Here is a 16,628-nt window from a genome sequence, read left to right as displayed (position 1 = left end):
TGAACTATGTTCTTCATTCATCTTTCCAATCGACAAATGCCTTGATCACGGTTCTCTGTTCCTCTTTTAAAATTAATGCGCTGTCAATATCTTCTATAACAGACACGATGGTGGAATCTACACATGATGTTTCATAAACAAAGTTCGGGAGGAGCACGTTCAAATAATCAATCCAATCAACTTGTCATCAAACAATTACCATGTCTACCCTTATCAGCATGAAGGGAAGGATTTATTTATTCAGTCTGTCAACTCACCTAACATTCCTTGACAGTTTTCAGCATCCCTCCACTCACTCTCGGCTTGTTCTTCCACAGCCTGGAATACGGGGGGAGTACTTTGGGTTCGGGCCGAATACTGAGCCCGGAGCCTCTCCTCAGACAGCACGCCAAATATGCATTTATTCTATCTGACTTATTTGTAAGTGTGAAATCTCAATTCTCCAGCGGCAGTCATCTTTGTTGTAAACGAATTCAACCCAAGCACTCTTTGGTGACGTGGATGATTACGTTACAGTTGATCATCGTATAAAGCCTGCCCTAACAATATGATTGGTCCGAACAGCTCTGGTTCGGGCATAATAGCTCCTCAATGGATCATGTCCAGACCGAACTTCGTAGGGAATACATGATACATAAATGACAGTTCATGTTTTACTTGCAAATACGATTTAGTTTTAATCCAAATGATGCATGTCAGATCAGCAATTAAGAGCATTCAACAGAAGTGCTCTCTCTCTCTCTCTCTCTCTCTCTCGTGCATGCTGGGAGTTTGTGGACGGAGCATGAGTGTGTGTTGGAGTGAGCTCTATGGTGCGAGTGAGTTTTCTATCTTTTTATCTATCTCTTGTGGTTTTGTTGCGGGGTAAATAGAGGAAAGTTTGTAGGTGTCTGTAAGGAGCGTCGTCGGTCAGTGTGCACTGATCACTATTGGCGCTTTTCCACTGCATGGTACGGCTCGGTACGGTTCGACTCGGCGCGGAACGGTTCGGCTCGCTTCGCTTTTCCACTGCGTGGTACGACTCGACTCGGTACGGCACGGTTCGGTTCGCTTTAGCTCGGTTGCTTTTCCACTGCAGTTAGTACCGCTTCAAAGTGGGTGGGACTGATCGTTATAGTTGCCGTCTCTACTGCCATGATATCATCATATTAAATGCGAATTTTTCATTCCGTGTTTCCCCATCCACTCCTCGGCAACCAACGAGAGGAACGTCTGCACCTCATCCACTGACCACGATTCAGCCATTTCTTTTTTTGAAGTTTATACTCTTTTTTTTTTATTTTTTAAAGCAAATACTTTTAAAACAGGCGCTACAGCGTGGCTGTTGTCTACTGGCTATTTAAATCTAGCGGGTTTAGTGTCTCATGTCGTAAATACAATGACGCTGGTAGTGATGATTCTGTCTGACCAATCAGTGATCTGCAGTGTTTTCACGTCACGTCATTAAGGTAGTACCCGCGGAGCGTTGTTCAGTTGAGGACTGCGTCCTTGCTGTTGCTGCTGTTGTTGGTCATGATTGCATTCTTTCTGCATCAAGAATGAATAGCGCAATAGTGATGTTTTTGAACAATGTTGACAAAGTGAACGAAGTTGTAGAAACCGGGATTGTTGTGAATGATTCCCTCACTCCAGTCATGCCTTTAGTACAACCAGCGAAAAGAGTAATTTTATCAAATGTCCCGCCGTTTATTAAAAATGAAGTGATTGAAAGGGAATTGTCCAGACACGGAAAGTTTGTCTCAAAAATGAAGAAAATACCACTCGGTTGTAAATCGCCACAGTTGAAGCATGTGGTATCATTTCGGAGGCAGGTGCACATGATTTTAAATAACCAGAATGAAGAGCTTAATTTAGCCATGAAGTTTAAGATTGAGGATTTTCATTATGTTATTTTTGCTACCTCAGATTCGATGAAGTGTTTTGGTTGTGGACAAGAGGGTCACGTGATACGCGTGTGCCCTGAGAAGAGTGCAGACCAGAATCACAATACAGGCGAAACGCAAAATACAGATCATGCACAAACAAGTGATACAGTATCTTATGTTGACAAAAGTGGAAGTGACGATCGTGAAAGCAACAAAGATGAGAGTGTGGCCTCAAACGAAATTGTGCTTGAAGGTGGTGTTTCTGAGGTCAGTGAACAGGCCATATTAGAGTACGCTGTGGATGTTGACATGACAGAAGATCAGAGTATTTTTAAAACACCGACTTTAAAAAGGAAGACTAAGACCAAAGAAAACAGGGCTGGTAAAAAAGCCACTGGAGCAGCTGTTGTTGATGCAAGTGAGGTGGACTCAGAGTCAAGTAATGTTGAGGAGTCTGCTATGGATAGTGATTGTGAATCATCGGACTCTGTGAGCTCAGCTTCACAGAAGCGAACTGGCCGCAGTGCTTACGTATTGGACAAAATTAAAAAGTTTCTTCAGACCACGAAAGGCATGAAAGGTGTAAATGTAGAGGATTATGTTCCAGATCGTGAGCTGTTTATAGATTCTACCAGGGCTTTAATGAAGGAGGGTGGAGCTTTCACTGAACAAGAAGTCTTTAGGCTGAAGAAAATTGTCCAGAAGTTAAAACTAAATTTATTAAATGATGAATTCGAACCAGTCTAGCTTCCCTTCTTTTTTTTTTAGATGTTTGTTACTGGTGTGCTCATATTACCTTTTTATGAGTAGGATACGATTGGGCACACTTAACTTAAATGGTGCACGGGACAGCAAGAAAAGAGCAATGCTTTATGAACTGATTAAACAAAAGAAACTTGATGTAATGCTGGTTCAGGAAACTCATAGTGATGTTTTTAATGAGAATGAATGGTTAATGGAATGGGATGGGTCAATTATTTTAAGTCACAAAAGGCACTGTAGTGGTGGCTTAGCTGTACTTTTTAAGAAAAACTTTAAACCAATTTCATATGAGACAGAACATGTTGTTGAGGGACATCTAATGAAAATAACAGCAAAATTTGAAAAAATGTTTTTAGTTTTTATAAATGTGTATGCTCCTGTTGTTGGTCCTGAAAGGGTTGTGTTTTTTGATAAATTAAGTAATATTTTGTCAAGCTGTAAAGGGGAAGAGTTCATATTTGTTGGAGGAGACTTTAATTGTACGGCAAATGATGGAATGGATAGGAACCATAAAGAGCCACATCTAGCTTCTCAACATGCTATAAGAAAGCTTATAGAAGAGCATGATTTGTGTGATATATGGAGAACTTTATATAAAGAACAAAGGCAGTACACATGGGCGCAAACAAGAGAAAATTATATTTCTATGGCTAGATTGGATAGGTTCTATTGTTTTAAATACCATTTTAATGTTATTAAGAAATGTGAGATTTTGCCTAGTGGGTTTTCTGATCACAGCCTAGTAATTTGTAGTGTTTTCATTAATAATATAAGGTCTAAGAGTGCCTATTGGCACTTTAACACTTCTTTGTTACAAGATCATTTTTTTAAGGATGTTTTTAGTTATTTTTGGAAACAGTTCAGTTCCAGGAAAACAGAGTTTTCTTCCCTGCAACAATGGTGGGATCATGGGAAAAAAGAGATACAGCAACTGTGTCGTCAGTACACTCTCAACGTATCCAAGGACATTTCCCAATCAATGAAAGCCTTAGAGATTGAAATAGTGGAACTTCAGAATTTGGTAGAGTCCACAGGAGATCGAGGACATATTGAGCTCCTCAAAGTTAAAAAAAGAACTCTGGATAACCTGTTAGGCATCAGAGCACAGGGAGCTTTGATCCGCTCGCGTTTTCAGAGTGCAGTAGAGATGGATGGCCCAACTAAGTTCTTTTTCGGTCTGGAAAAAAAGAATGGTCAAAGCAGACTTATACATTCTTTATACTCTTTGGAGGGTGTAGAAATTGTGGAGCCTAAGGAGATTAGAAAAAGAGCTGTTTTATTTTATTCTGAGCTTTATAAAAGTAAACATACAGAGGAAGGTGAGCTGGACAGCTCTTTTTATATGGGTTTGCCTAAAGTTCCAGAGGAGACCAATTCTTGGCTTGAGAGGCCGCTTTCAGCATCTGAACTGCATGTTGCTCTGCGGAGCATGGATTGCGGTAAGGCCCCGGGAATTGATGGTCTACCAATTGAGTTTTATAAAACGTTTTGGTCAGTGCTGGGGGGTGATTTGCTGTCTGTGCTCAATGATAGTCTGGCCGGAGGGTTGCTACCTTTGAGCTGCAGGAGGGCGGTCATTACCCTGCTACCCAAAAAAGGTGACTTAAAAGAAATGAAGAACTGGCGCCCTGTTTCACTTTTGTGCTCTGATTTAAAGCTCTTTCCTAAAGCTTTGGCCATTAGGTTGAGGGAGGTAGTTGGGCATGTTATTCATCGTGATCAAACTTACTGTGTGCCTAACAGGTCTATTCATGATAATGTTTATCTAATTCGGGATATTTTGGATGTCTCTAGGCTATTGGACATAGACACTGGTCTCATTTCTCTAGACCAGGAAAAGGCATTTGACCGGGTTGAGCACAGCTATCTCTGGCGCACGCTAGAGGAGTTCGGGTTCAGCTCTGGTTTTATCGCCATGATTAGGGTTTTGTACCGGGATGTTGAGAGTGTACTTGTAATGATTTATGTCTGTGTTCCTCTGTCCTGTCCTGTGTTCATCAGTTCCCCGTTATGTTTAGTCTCCCCAGGTGTTTCGGATTAGCCACGCCCCCTTGTTATCTTGTTTAGCTTGTCTGTCTGTGTATTTAAGCCCTGTGTTTAGTTCAGTCTTTGTCAGTTCTTGTTTATTGTTGCACCATTGCGGTTGTTCTGTTCCCCGAGTCTTAGTCCTGAGTTTGTGCATGTATATGTTAAATTTTGAGGTTATTTAATAAAAGACTACTGCACGTGGATCCTGCTTCCTCCTCTGCTTCAACCAAAGATGTAACAGAAGAACTGACCACACAATGGATCCAGCAGTACGCCTCATTCGACTCCGTCAAGGTAATCGACCACTCAAGGACCACACCCGAGATTTTCTAGACCTTTCACACCTCATCGACTTTCCAGATTACGCACTCATTGATTTTTATTGTTATGGGCTCAATAAATATTACCAGTCAAAACTGGTTAGTGATGGTCCTCGAGGCTCGCTAGCAGGATTTATTAACTTTGCCCTTCTTTGGAGTGGTTCATCAGTTACTGTGGGCTTTACAAATGAGGAGCCACACAAGCTCACAGTATTACCAAACACTGAGTCAATTCACATCATGCCCACTTTAATATTGGCAACTCCAGTGCTCACATCGCTCGCCAGTGCATCCACGCCAGATCCTGTCATGGCCGCTGCCGAACCTGAGCCTCTTCACGTCAGCTCTGCCGAGCCTCAGCCTCTTCATGTCAGCCCTGCAGTGCCTGAGCTACTTCACATCAGTCCTGCCGAGCCAGAGCTTCACAACACTTCTGCCGATCCAGAGACGGTTCACAACACTTCTGCCGATCCAAAGACGGTTCACGTCATTTCTGCTGATCCAGAGACGGTTCACGCCAGTCCAGCCGAGCCTACACTTCACGCCAGTCCAGCCGAGCCTGCACTTCACGCCAGTCCAGCCGAGCCTGCACTTCACGCCAGTCTAGCCGAGCCTGCACTTCACGCCAGTCTAGCCGAGCCTGCACTTCACGCCAGTCCTGCCGAGCCAGAGCCAGAGCCAGAGCCAGAGCTTCACGTCAGTCCTGCCGAGCCAGAGCCAGAGCTTCACGTCAGTCCTGCCGAGCCAGAGCCAGAGCTTCACGTCAGTCCTGCCGAGCCAGAGCCAGAGCTTCACGTCAGTCCTGCCGAGCCAGAGCCAGAGCCAGAGCTTCACGTCAGTCCTGCCGAGCCAGAGCCAGAGCCAGAGCTTCACGTCAGTCCTGCCGAGCCAGAGCCAGAGCTTCACGTCAGTCCTGCCGAGCCAGAGCCAGAGCTTCACGTCAGTCCTGCCGAGCCAGAGCCAGAGCTTCAAGTCAGTCCTGCCGAGCCAGAGCTTCACGTCAGTCCTGCCGAGCCAGAGCCAGAGCTTCCTTCGCCGCTGGTTCCGTCCAGCCCAGAGTTTCCTTCGTCGCTGATCCCGTCCATCCCAGAGTTTCCTTCGTCGCTGATCCCGTCCATCCCAGAGTTTCCTTAGCCGCTGGTCCTGTCCCGCTCAGAGCCCTCTTCGCCGCTGGTCCTGCCTAGCTCAGAGCCCTCTTCGCCGCTGGTCCTGCCCAGCTCAGAGCCCTCTTCGCCGCTGGTCCTGTCCAGCTCAGAGCCCTCTTCGCCGCTGGTCCTGCCCAGCTCAGAGCCCTCTTCGCCGCTGGTCCTGCCCAGCTCAGAGCCCTCTTCGCCGCTGGTCCTGCCCAGCTCAAGGCCCTCTTCATCGCTGGTCCTGTCCAGTCCTGACCTGCCCTCGTCGCAGACCTCGTCCAGCCCTGACCTGCCTTCACTGCCTGTCTCATCCAGCCCTGACACGCCTTCGCCACTGGACTCCTCCTACCCGGAGCCTCCCGTTAACCTCCCCAAGAAAATTTTGGGGGGGGGGCAATAAGCCTTCACCGCCTTGGCCACCCGAAGGGTCCTCACCGCCTTGGCCACCCGAAGGGTCCTCACCGCCTTGGCCACCCGAAGGGTCTTCTCCGCCTTGGCCACCCGAAGGGTCTTCTCCGCCTTGGCCACCCGAAGGGTTGTCTTCTCCCTGGCCGCCTGAAGGGTCGTCTCCTCCCTGGCCGCCTGCACTGCCTGCTCCTCCCTGGTCGCCTGCACAGCCTGATCCGCCCTGGTCGCCTGCACGGCCTGCTCCGCCCTGGTCGCCTGCGCAGCCTGATCTGCTCTCGTCACCTGCGCTGCCTGATCCGCCCTGGTCTCCCGTCCTGCTACAGTCTCCAGGCCCTCTGCCGCTCCACGGGCCTGGCCCTCCATCCCGCCCCCGGGTCCGCCTCCTCTCCACCACCCTCCTGAACTATTGTTTTTGTTTTTAGGGGCGTCGGGAGCCGCCCATAGAGGGGGGGTTATGTAATGATTTATGTCTGTGTTCCTCTGTCCTGTCCTGTGTTCAGCAGTTCCCCGTTATGTTTAGTCTCCCCAGGTGTTTCGGATTAGCCACGCCCCCTTGTTATCTTGTTTAGCTTGTCTGTCTGTGTATTTAAGCCCTGTGTTTAGTTCAGTCTTTGTCAGTTCTTGTTTATTGTTGCACCATTGCGGTTGTTCTGTTCCCCGAGTCTTAGTCCTGAGTTTGTGCTTGTATATGTTAAATTTTGAGGTTATTTAATAAAAGACTACTGCACGTGGATCCTGCTTCCTCCTCTGCTTCAACCAAAGATGTAACAGTACTGAAAATTAATGGTGGTCTTAGTGCTCCTTTTCAAATTAACAGGGGTATTAGACAAGGTTGTGCACTTTCAGGAATGTTGTATGCTCTTGCCATTTAACCTTTATTGGTTAAGATCAGAGATAGCATTGAAGGTTGGACCATACCTTGCTCTGGAGCCAATTTTAAGGTATCTGCAAATGCAGACGACATTATTGTTTTGGTTAAAGGGCAAAATGATGTTGATCTTCTTAAAGACATTTTAAACAAGTTTGGTAAATTTTCCTCTGCCAAAGTTAATTGGTCCAAAAGTGAAGCCATAGTGAGTGGTAAATGGTCTCGTGGTCTTCCTAAATTACCAGGTGGTTTGTCCTGGAAAAGAGATGGGTTAAAATATTTGGGAGTATATGTTGGCAACGATTCAATGATAAGCAAAAATTGGGATGGAGTTTTAGAAAAACTAAAGGGTCGGTTGGAAAAATGGAAATGGCTTTTGCCAAAAATGTCTTTTAGAGGGCGGGTTATAATAATTAATAACCTGGTGGCTTCAGTTTTGTGGCATCGTTTGGCCTGCATTGACCCTCCAAATGGACTCTTGAGTAAAATTCAAGCCAGTATGGTGGACTTTTTTTGGAGTACTTTTCACTGGATTCCGCAGAGCATACTTTTTCTACCCAGAGATGAAGGAGGACAAGGACTTATTCATTTGCCCAGCAGGGGGGCAGCTTTTCGACTTCTGTTTATTCAAAGGTATCTCACAGGACCTAAGGATCTAGTCTGGAGAAAAGTGGCTGATGTTATCTTTAATCAAGCTGGCAGACTGGGATTGAACTCTGTTTTGTTTTTAATGGACTCGAGTAAGCTGCAGTGCAATGGACTGACTCCTTTTTACAAGGGACTTTTTAAAGTTTGGGACTTATTTGAAAAGAAGAGGTTTGGAGCCGACTTCCTCGTTGTACTGGCTTCTGGAGGAACCTCTTGTACATGGTGCCCGGTTTGATGTTACTTGTGAAGTTACACCTGGACTGATTCATTGTTTAATTACCACCAAGACTCTAAAACTGCATCAGTTGTTGGATGTTGCTGGTTCTGGCTTGAATAATGCTCAGTCCATGGCCTCACATCTAGGTATGCATTCGGTACGGTATGTAAGGAAAGAGTCTGGACTTTTTTAAACAGAAATTCACAGAGGTAGAAAATAATATGTTAATTGATTATTATAATGGGAAACTGGTTCCTAATTGTACAGATCCCTTTCCAAGTATTTCTCTTAGTCCCAATCTCAAAGGACTGTCTGGACCTTTTCTGAACCTAAGGGGGCTAGAAGGTTTAAGTTTGCAGGATGTTCAGAGTAAAGTTTTGTATAAATGTCTTGTAAAAGTTTTAAATAAAGCAAAATTAAAAGAGCGCAGTGATACAGTGTGGAGAGAGAAATTGGGAATAGATGATGGAGATAAACCTGTCTGGAGAGTTTTATATAAACCACCAATTGAAAAACGTACAGGTGATATTCAATGGAGAGTTTTACACGGCGCAGTTGCTGTAAAAGCATTTGTGAGCTTAATTAATCCCAATGTATCAAGTGATTGTCCTTTTTGTAAAATGAGGGAGACAATTTTTCATTGTTTTTCAGAATGTTCAAGACTGCATGATATGTTTTGTTTTCTGGATGTTCTTTTCATGAATTTTGGGGAGACTTTTTCTTCTAAAATTTGGATTCTTGGACCCAAATATAGTGTGGTGCAAAGAGTAAAAAGTCAATTGTTGAATTTTTAAATTGGGCAAGCCAAGCTTGCTGTTTATTTAACTAGGAAAAACAAAATAGAAGGTAGAGAAGGACAGCATGTGGTTACTGTATTTAAAAAAAAAAAACTCTCTCTCTCTCTCTCTCTCTCTCTCTCTCTCTCTCTCTCTCTCTCTCTCTCTCTCTCTCTCTCTCTCTATATATATATATATATATATATATATATATATCTCTTTGTTGATATCAGAGCATTTTTATGAGTACGAGTACACAAGCAGAGTATCAGTCCCGATACTGGTATCAATGCATCCCTAATTGTAGGGACATTGACTTTACATTTTCACGGCCCTAAACATGACGTGGAACAAAACAAACTGTGATTGGTTGTTACATGTCAGGGAAACATCCTCTTTGGCCAATGAAAGCTGCGATAGAGTCCAGACCTTCTGCCGTCAGTCTGAAGGTCTGGCTACGCAAGACTAGCAGTAGACCAATCACAATAGACGTGATCATTTGACCTATCAGAGCAGAATAAGCTCTTTGAAAGAAGGGGTTTAAAGAGACTGAATCCTTTACCAAGCAATTTCAGACACTGTGAGAAAATAGGTGATTTATATTATGAGAAAATAAAAGTTTTTTGTTGTTTTTTTTACCTTTAAGGCATGCATGCCTACTGAAGGAGACCTTTAAAACAATTAGGAACCTTTATAATAGAATAGTGGCACTTTAATAATAAGTAGTTTTGGATGAACAAATTTCATATTTCTAAGCCCAATTTAATTTTATTTTTTTTTATTTTTTTTTCTTAATTAAAGATATATAAGGGATGTTTCACCCAGAAATAACAATTATTCTAATGTTGTTCCATTCCATTGCTAACATTTTTACAATGTGTGCAGTATTTTTAGTAGTTAACCAACTGAAAAACTTGACTTCTTAGAGTTGCTTTTTACATTACATTATGTTTATATGATTTTTTTTACTCATAGACAAATCAATTAACCAATACAATTTCAAATCATTGCAATTGATTCATTTATTTTCAGTTAGCACGATGTCCAAGGCATGTTGTGTTCATTTTAAGAAAGGAAACACTTGCTTGCATCAGTGAACAAATTTTATTATACATTTCATATATATGTATGCAAATGACAGATATACTGTATGTGAATGATGTCTCATATCATTGATTAAATTACAATAATTGGGAGCGGAACATGAAAGAGTTATGTAGCTAAATATTCAAGTTGCTTTTCCATAAATATTGAAAATTCCTAAACTCCTAATTCTAAATTCCTCCTAAATTCCTAAACAGTTTGTTTTGATTTGAGTATTTGGGTTTGTCAAGATATATAAAGTTCTATTAAAACCATTTGGGGGATCTAGATTTGTGTCTCTGTCCCAAAGAGATATTAACACATAGAAAATGGATTATATTATGCTTTAAAAGTGACAGAGATCATATCAGGGGTTGTGCACAATATTATGTGACTTTTAAGGCCAAACAGATTTGTGTGAGGAAAAGACTTTCAGGAAGCCAATTTTGAGTGAACTGGTCCTTATTATACAATGGCTTGGTTAAGTTTGGTGGGAAGAAATACCATGGGACAGAATTCAAGGTGAGCTCTCGGATTGCTTTCTCTGTAGCGGGAACCTCGTTTTCCCTCATCTCAGATGACACTCAGGACAAATAATAATGGTAAATTGTCAAGGACTAGGTCAGAGAAACACTCTTTGCGACTTTGCTGTATGAGTTATGTTGGTGGGGAGATACCAGTATGCTCTTCCATTCCCCAGGCTTTTCAAATATTCATGACCTTTCTTGTAGCACTACAGAGGGCGCAAAAGCAGTTCGTGGCCTCATACATAATGAAAGGGTAATGGACATTCATCATACCTTTTTTGAGACATAGTACTTTAACGGCTTTAAGTGAAATCGAGTGCCTTGGGCACCAGGCACTGTGATTTCTTTCTTTTTTTTATCCTCCCCTCCCCACCTGTCATTTGAGCAACATGACATACCGATGAGCACTCAGGCCTGACATTTCTCAATAGCCGAGCTTAAAGAGTCACAATGACTTATCAAACACTAGCAGCATGCTAAAGAGATTGGTGGTAGTTGACACATTGGTCAAGAACTGTCATATTTAATGTCATGTTTTAGGTGCACTGTGTTTCCTGGTGACTAACTCTATAAACACACACAGTGTTTGATATTTTTCATACACAGCAAGCTTGATTTTACCCACAACCAATACTATTCTCACTCTGATCTCCTTTGCATTCTTCGTGCAACCTGTTCTAGGATGTCCATCTCCAATTTGTATGCAATAAATCTAAATACTTATAAAAGTAAAATGTGCCATAAATACACTACCGTTCAAAAGTTTGGGATATTTAAGATTTATGTTTTTGATAGAAGCCTCTTATGCTCACCCTGTCACATAATCCTTCTGAAATCATTCTAATATGCTGATTTGCTTGTGCATTATGCTGCTATTTTTATGTAAATCATTTTTATCCGTGTAAACCGTTTTTTTTTCTCTCTCTCCAGAATTCCTTGTTAAATAGACCCAAAACCTTTAAATGGTAGTTTACACTACTGTTCAAAAGTGTGTTTGATTTTTTTTAAAGAAATTAATATTTTATTCAGTAAGGATGCATTAAATTAATTAACAGTTTGATTTAATCAGCATATTGATTTCTGATATTTCGTATGATTTCTGAAGGATCATGTGACACCGAAGACTGGAGTAATGATGCTGACAATTCAGCTTTGCCATCCCATGCAGGAATACATTATATTTTTAAATATATAAAAATGGAAAACAGTTATTTTAAATTGTAATAATGTTTCACAATATTACAGTTTTTAAATGCAGTCTAAGAGACTAACATAACATTTTTTACCTACCCCAAACTTTTGAATGGTTGTGTGTGTGTGTGTGTGTGTGTGTGTGTGTGTGTGTGTGTGTGTGTGTGTGTGTGTGTGTGTGTGTGTGTGTGTGTGTGTGTGTGTGTGTGTGTTTATGGATATGCGTGTGTGTGTGTTTGAGATAAATAAGTGATTATTTTCATTTTGACATCAAACCAATAATAGCTACATTTAAATAAGTTTAAAACAAGATAGAGTATGCATATTTAAATTTAAACAAACTGTATTGGTTTGATTCATTTGTTTCAAAATTTGAAAAGCCAATAAGTGTCCATTCAGCCAGGAACATTTAAAAGAGGACAGGGAATCAGTCTTAAAATAAGATACGTCTACATGGTTTAATACAGGGACTAATTAATGCCTTTGTGTCTTCTTCCTCCACCTATTTAACGTTTGCACATGTGGACAGACAAGGTTTAGGGTCAATTACAGTGGTGTAATTATTGTAATTGGCTTATTTCCAGCCCATTACCCTTCTTTATGTCGCTCTTAACATTTTGTAATTTGATGTGCAAATGATCACGGAATCACATTGATGAATGATGCAGCAAGTCTGAGAAAGTTCACATCCATTAATACTGCAGGAAGACATGCTGTCTAAAGCAAGGTATGAGGAAAAACTCACCTGCTGCAATTGGTGCAAGGCATCGGGACACTTGACATATCATGTTGAGGTGCATATTGAATGCATTTTTAGTTCATCCAAAAATGATAATTCTGTTATCACTTACTCATCATCATGTCATCTCAGACTTGTAAGACTTTCTTTCTTCTGCAGAAAACAAAAGATATTTTGAAAAATGTATTTTTTTGTTCACACAATGAAAGTGGGGTCCTATTGTGTTCTGCTGAAGAAAGAAAGGCATGATTTGTTTTAACACCTGTATAATTTTAGCTGGTTTCAAGTTCATATAAGTGAAGAAGGTGGTCTAGTTGGCTTCAAACATTTGAGAACCTCCAACATAGACGAAGAGCTCTGTTATGGGTGATTATGAGAGTTTATTGGAAGAATCATAATACTACATTGCCTATTAACCACAGGTTCATGTGCAAGACTGTATGTGATATGCTCTATACAATCAGAAATATACTAAGGTTTTTTTTTGACTGTGGATATTTCTATTATCCAGGGCAATGTAGTTTATAGACAGATCTAGTACAGAAAGATCAGAGTTTATTGGTACATTTTCCTCCTGCCCTCAAGAGTACTGCGATTTATGAGAAAAGTTAGACCAGACTATGATCTTCTTGATGTACAGATAGCAAAAACTCTTTCATCATATCAGAATATGCCTTTATAGAGTCATGTGTATAACTTTATAGAGTTATATTCCTCATTTGTATCTTTGATTGAAATCACTTAATACAGGGATTTTTCAACTGTTTTTGAAACATGTCCATCAGCAAACTTAACTGTCAAAGTGGTGATCTCTGAAAAGGTCTTGTTTTTGTGTCACATGTCCTTGACTGCTCTTTAGCTGTCTTCTTTTTTTAGGAGGAAGTGAAAGGCGAGGAGAGTGAATTTGGCAAAGTGGTGCTCTGGAAAGGCATTGTGAACGACTGACGGAGCAATGGATGAGGATGTGGGGAGCCATCAATCAGAGCTCCAGAAAATGAAGTTAGAATCAAAGCAAACGTATACTTACGGGCACTTTTTGCCTTTGAAACTCTCAATGGGTTGATTCCCTCTCAACAATACATTGTGACAAGAAAAGGCTATTTTTTGCCCCAAAAGCTTGTCTGGGGGGAATTTTTTTTTTTTTTTTTCTGTGATTCCGTTGACATTTTGACAGCACAAGAAAGTGCTTTTGTCAACAGTGGTTCTTTGACTCTGATTGTTCATTCTCTTAGACGCTGGTAAATGCAGAGCACCTTCCTTATGTCGCTCTGTGGGGTTGTGCAGGTTTTTTTGGTCCTGTTGTACAGCAGTACCCCCTGCACTGACTGTTATGAGTCAAATGACCTTTCACTGCCATCTCAATAAAAAGCTTCATGATTAAGAAAGGTCAAGCCATGCAGGATCAGGGATCAGACACTGTCCATCTCAGCTTTACTCAGTCCCCGTAATTTCGTCACCTCTGGCTCTTGGATCGACTGTGATTAGTGTTGAAACGCCTTTATCATAGAGATCTTTGTAGAGTGCTGTACTTCTTGCTTGTACCTCTAATATCCCTCAAAATAGCAAAACGCTCTTCAAAATTTAAAAGGGCAAATGAAAGTGAAGTACTAGCAAACTACTATTACTTTACTATGCTTGAACCTTTATTACGCAAAAAGACATTTCAGAGAACGTTTAAGATTCCCTCATTTGAAAGCATTGAATGTGTCTGTCATTAAAGTAGAAGGACGATTCTAAAGGCCTTCCAGCCCCATTTAAGATACTTTAAGACTTTTTTTCCCAGGTTTAAAACCTAAGATATATCCTGGAACAGTCAGGTTGCTGAGAGGCGCCGTCCATTTATCTTGCCGTGCTGTTAAGTGTCCGGGAAAGTAGACTTTAGCTCCGAAGAGGCTTGCAGAATCACTCTCTGGCCTCTCATCGCTATGCAGAGAAATGAGGCAAAGCAAAGAGCGATAGAGTCATAACTCAGGACACTAGGTGTGATTATTCCCGTTAAGAATCGTAATTCAGACTTATTCTGCTGTTTTCGCCTGACGTACCATTGCATTGAAACAACGGTTGCCCTGGAGACAAAGAAATTGCCTTCAAATGCCCAGCCTCTGGACATACAAGCTATACCTTTCAGACTCTCTCTCCCTCTATCTTTTATCTAGTCTTGGAGCCAGTTCTTTCACATTACAGCTGGCACATTCTTGGCTTCTGCAATTCATGGGCTAAGCACAAAGGTTTTTATTGGTAATCAAGACCGACAGTTGCTCATTAGTAGTCGTCTCACCGAAGGCTAGTGTGGGATTCATGCCTTTAGTCTTAAACATCACTGTGTACCTTAACTGTAGCTGTTTACAGTGACCCTCAAGGCCTTAAACATTGCTGGTGCGAAAGTCTTCAAATACTTGTTATCGACGTTCATTTGAAAAAGCCCTGTGCAACACTTCTCACTGAATACTCTAGTTTCTAGTACAAAGATTCAAGTCTACATTCATTGATCATTGATTGTTTTCCTAGATTTCCAAGCGGAATTACACAGCCGTATGCAATGCAATCAGAGGATTTTAAAATGTGTTCTATGCATGCCACGGTTACATGTGTATGTATATGTATATGTATATGTATATGTATATGTATATGTATATGTATGTATGTATGTGTGTATGTATTATATATATATATGTATGTATATATATATGTATGTATATATATATGTATGTATATATGTATATATGTATATGTGTATATGTGTATGTGTATGTATATGTATATGTTATGTTATCTCAAAGGGATACATACATACATACATACATGCATACATACATACATACATACATATATTATGTAAGATAATAAATAATTGTTTATTGTGTGTGTGTGTGTGTGTGTGTGTGTGTGTGTGTGTGTGTGTGTGCGTGTGCGTATAATTCTTTACACAAGTGTATATAATATAACATGGCATATTCATATTCTTTTTTCCTGTTTTTGAAGTTTATCAGTGTAATGGCCAGGCAGCATGTAAAGACGATAACACATTCGTATAGAATCTCAACGCTGGATTTACCACAGCCCCACAAACAGAAGTGCATTTCTTGAACTTAATCCAAGAATGCATCAACACTCCCACAGAAGCAGATAAAATTGTTACCATGGTAAAGTTTTCACGCTTAGTGGCTGTGATGTTGTCATGCCTCCTTGTTCTGCACATTCTCATTAGCTGTGCCATTTATTTTTCAAATAAATGCATATATAGGCCTATTTGACGATAAATATAAACGATGCATATACTGTACATTCAAATACCTGGAATTCGAAATACCTGGAATTGTTTGGCTAGTTTTAAGTTAATTTACATTTGAAATTTGCCTCTCTCATGAACTTTCCCTGTTACTATTTCTTTCCCTTTTGTTCTCATAAGCAAATGATCAGATTTATCTTTTTGTACATTAGGAGCTAACAGCCATGCTTTCAGCATAGCAATTTTGATGTAGAGTTTAATTATGAAATTAGCATATTTCTTTTTTTTACTTGAGTTTTTTTCAAAAGCGTAACACTTTATTTCCAGGTTTTAATTACATTATGTTGTCTTGGATTCATGCAAGTACTGTATACTGAGGATGCAAAAAAGCGGCCAAACTGCTACTGTAAACCTGTTGAAGTGAACAGCATTGGCTTGGAAAAGAAGTTATGCACAAAACAGTTTTTAAAACAAGACAGGGATGCTTCCCCAACAGTCTGTCTTTCCTGACTCCTCCTACTTCTTCCCCTGTGCTTCACTCAGTGCCGCATCCTCCTCAGGGGAGACAGGGAGTTCTATTTTAGGCCATGATGTTTTGCTCTCTCATGTCCCCCCATGGCTCAATTTCCTTACTCTCTGCATTTTGAAAAGCACTAGTGCTCTGTGAGCCCCACTGTATTATTGATACGCAAGCAGAGGTTTGCTGTAAAAAGCCATCTTCACCAGCCTTGGCAAAGGGAGTTAGAGTGTCTGTGTGTGTGTTTATGAGTGCAGGGCTGCCAACTCTCACGCAATTGACACTTTTCACACGCTCTCACGCCACACATCCATTTT

At 41.1% G+C, this 16,628-nt stretch overlaps 1 protein-coding gene across 1 annotated transcript in view; it reads left to right on the top strand.

Annotated features, from left to right (window-relative positions):
- The window catches only part of clstn2a (calsyntenin 2a), a 223,816-nt gene that overhangs the window by 107,641 nt on the left and 99,547 nt on the right, over window positions 1-16,628 (top strand). The window lies entirely within an intron of this gene.

The sequence above is a fragment of the Abramis brama genome (genome assembly GCF_963993115.1).
Source record: "Abramis brama genome assembly, chromosome: 7".
NCBI classification, from domain to species: Eukaryota; Metazoa; Chordata; class Actinopteri; order Cypriniformes; family Leuciscidae; genus Abramis; species Abramis brama.
Note: the sequence above shows the minus strand (reverse complement) of the source record. Positions and strands in the feature narration are given on the sequence as shown.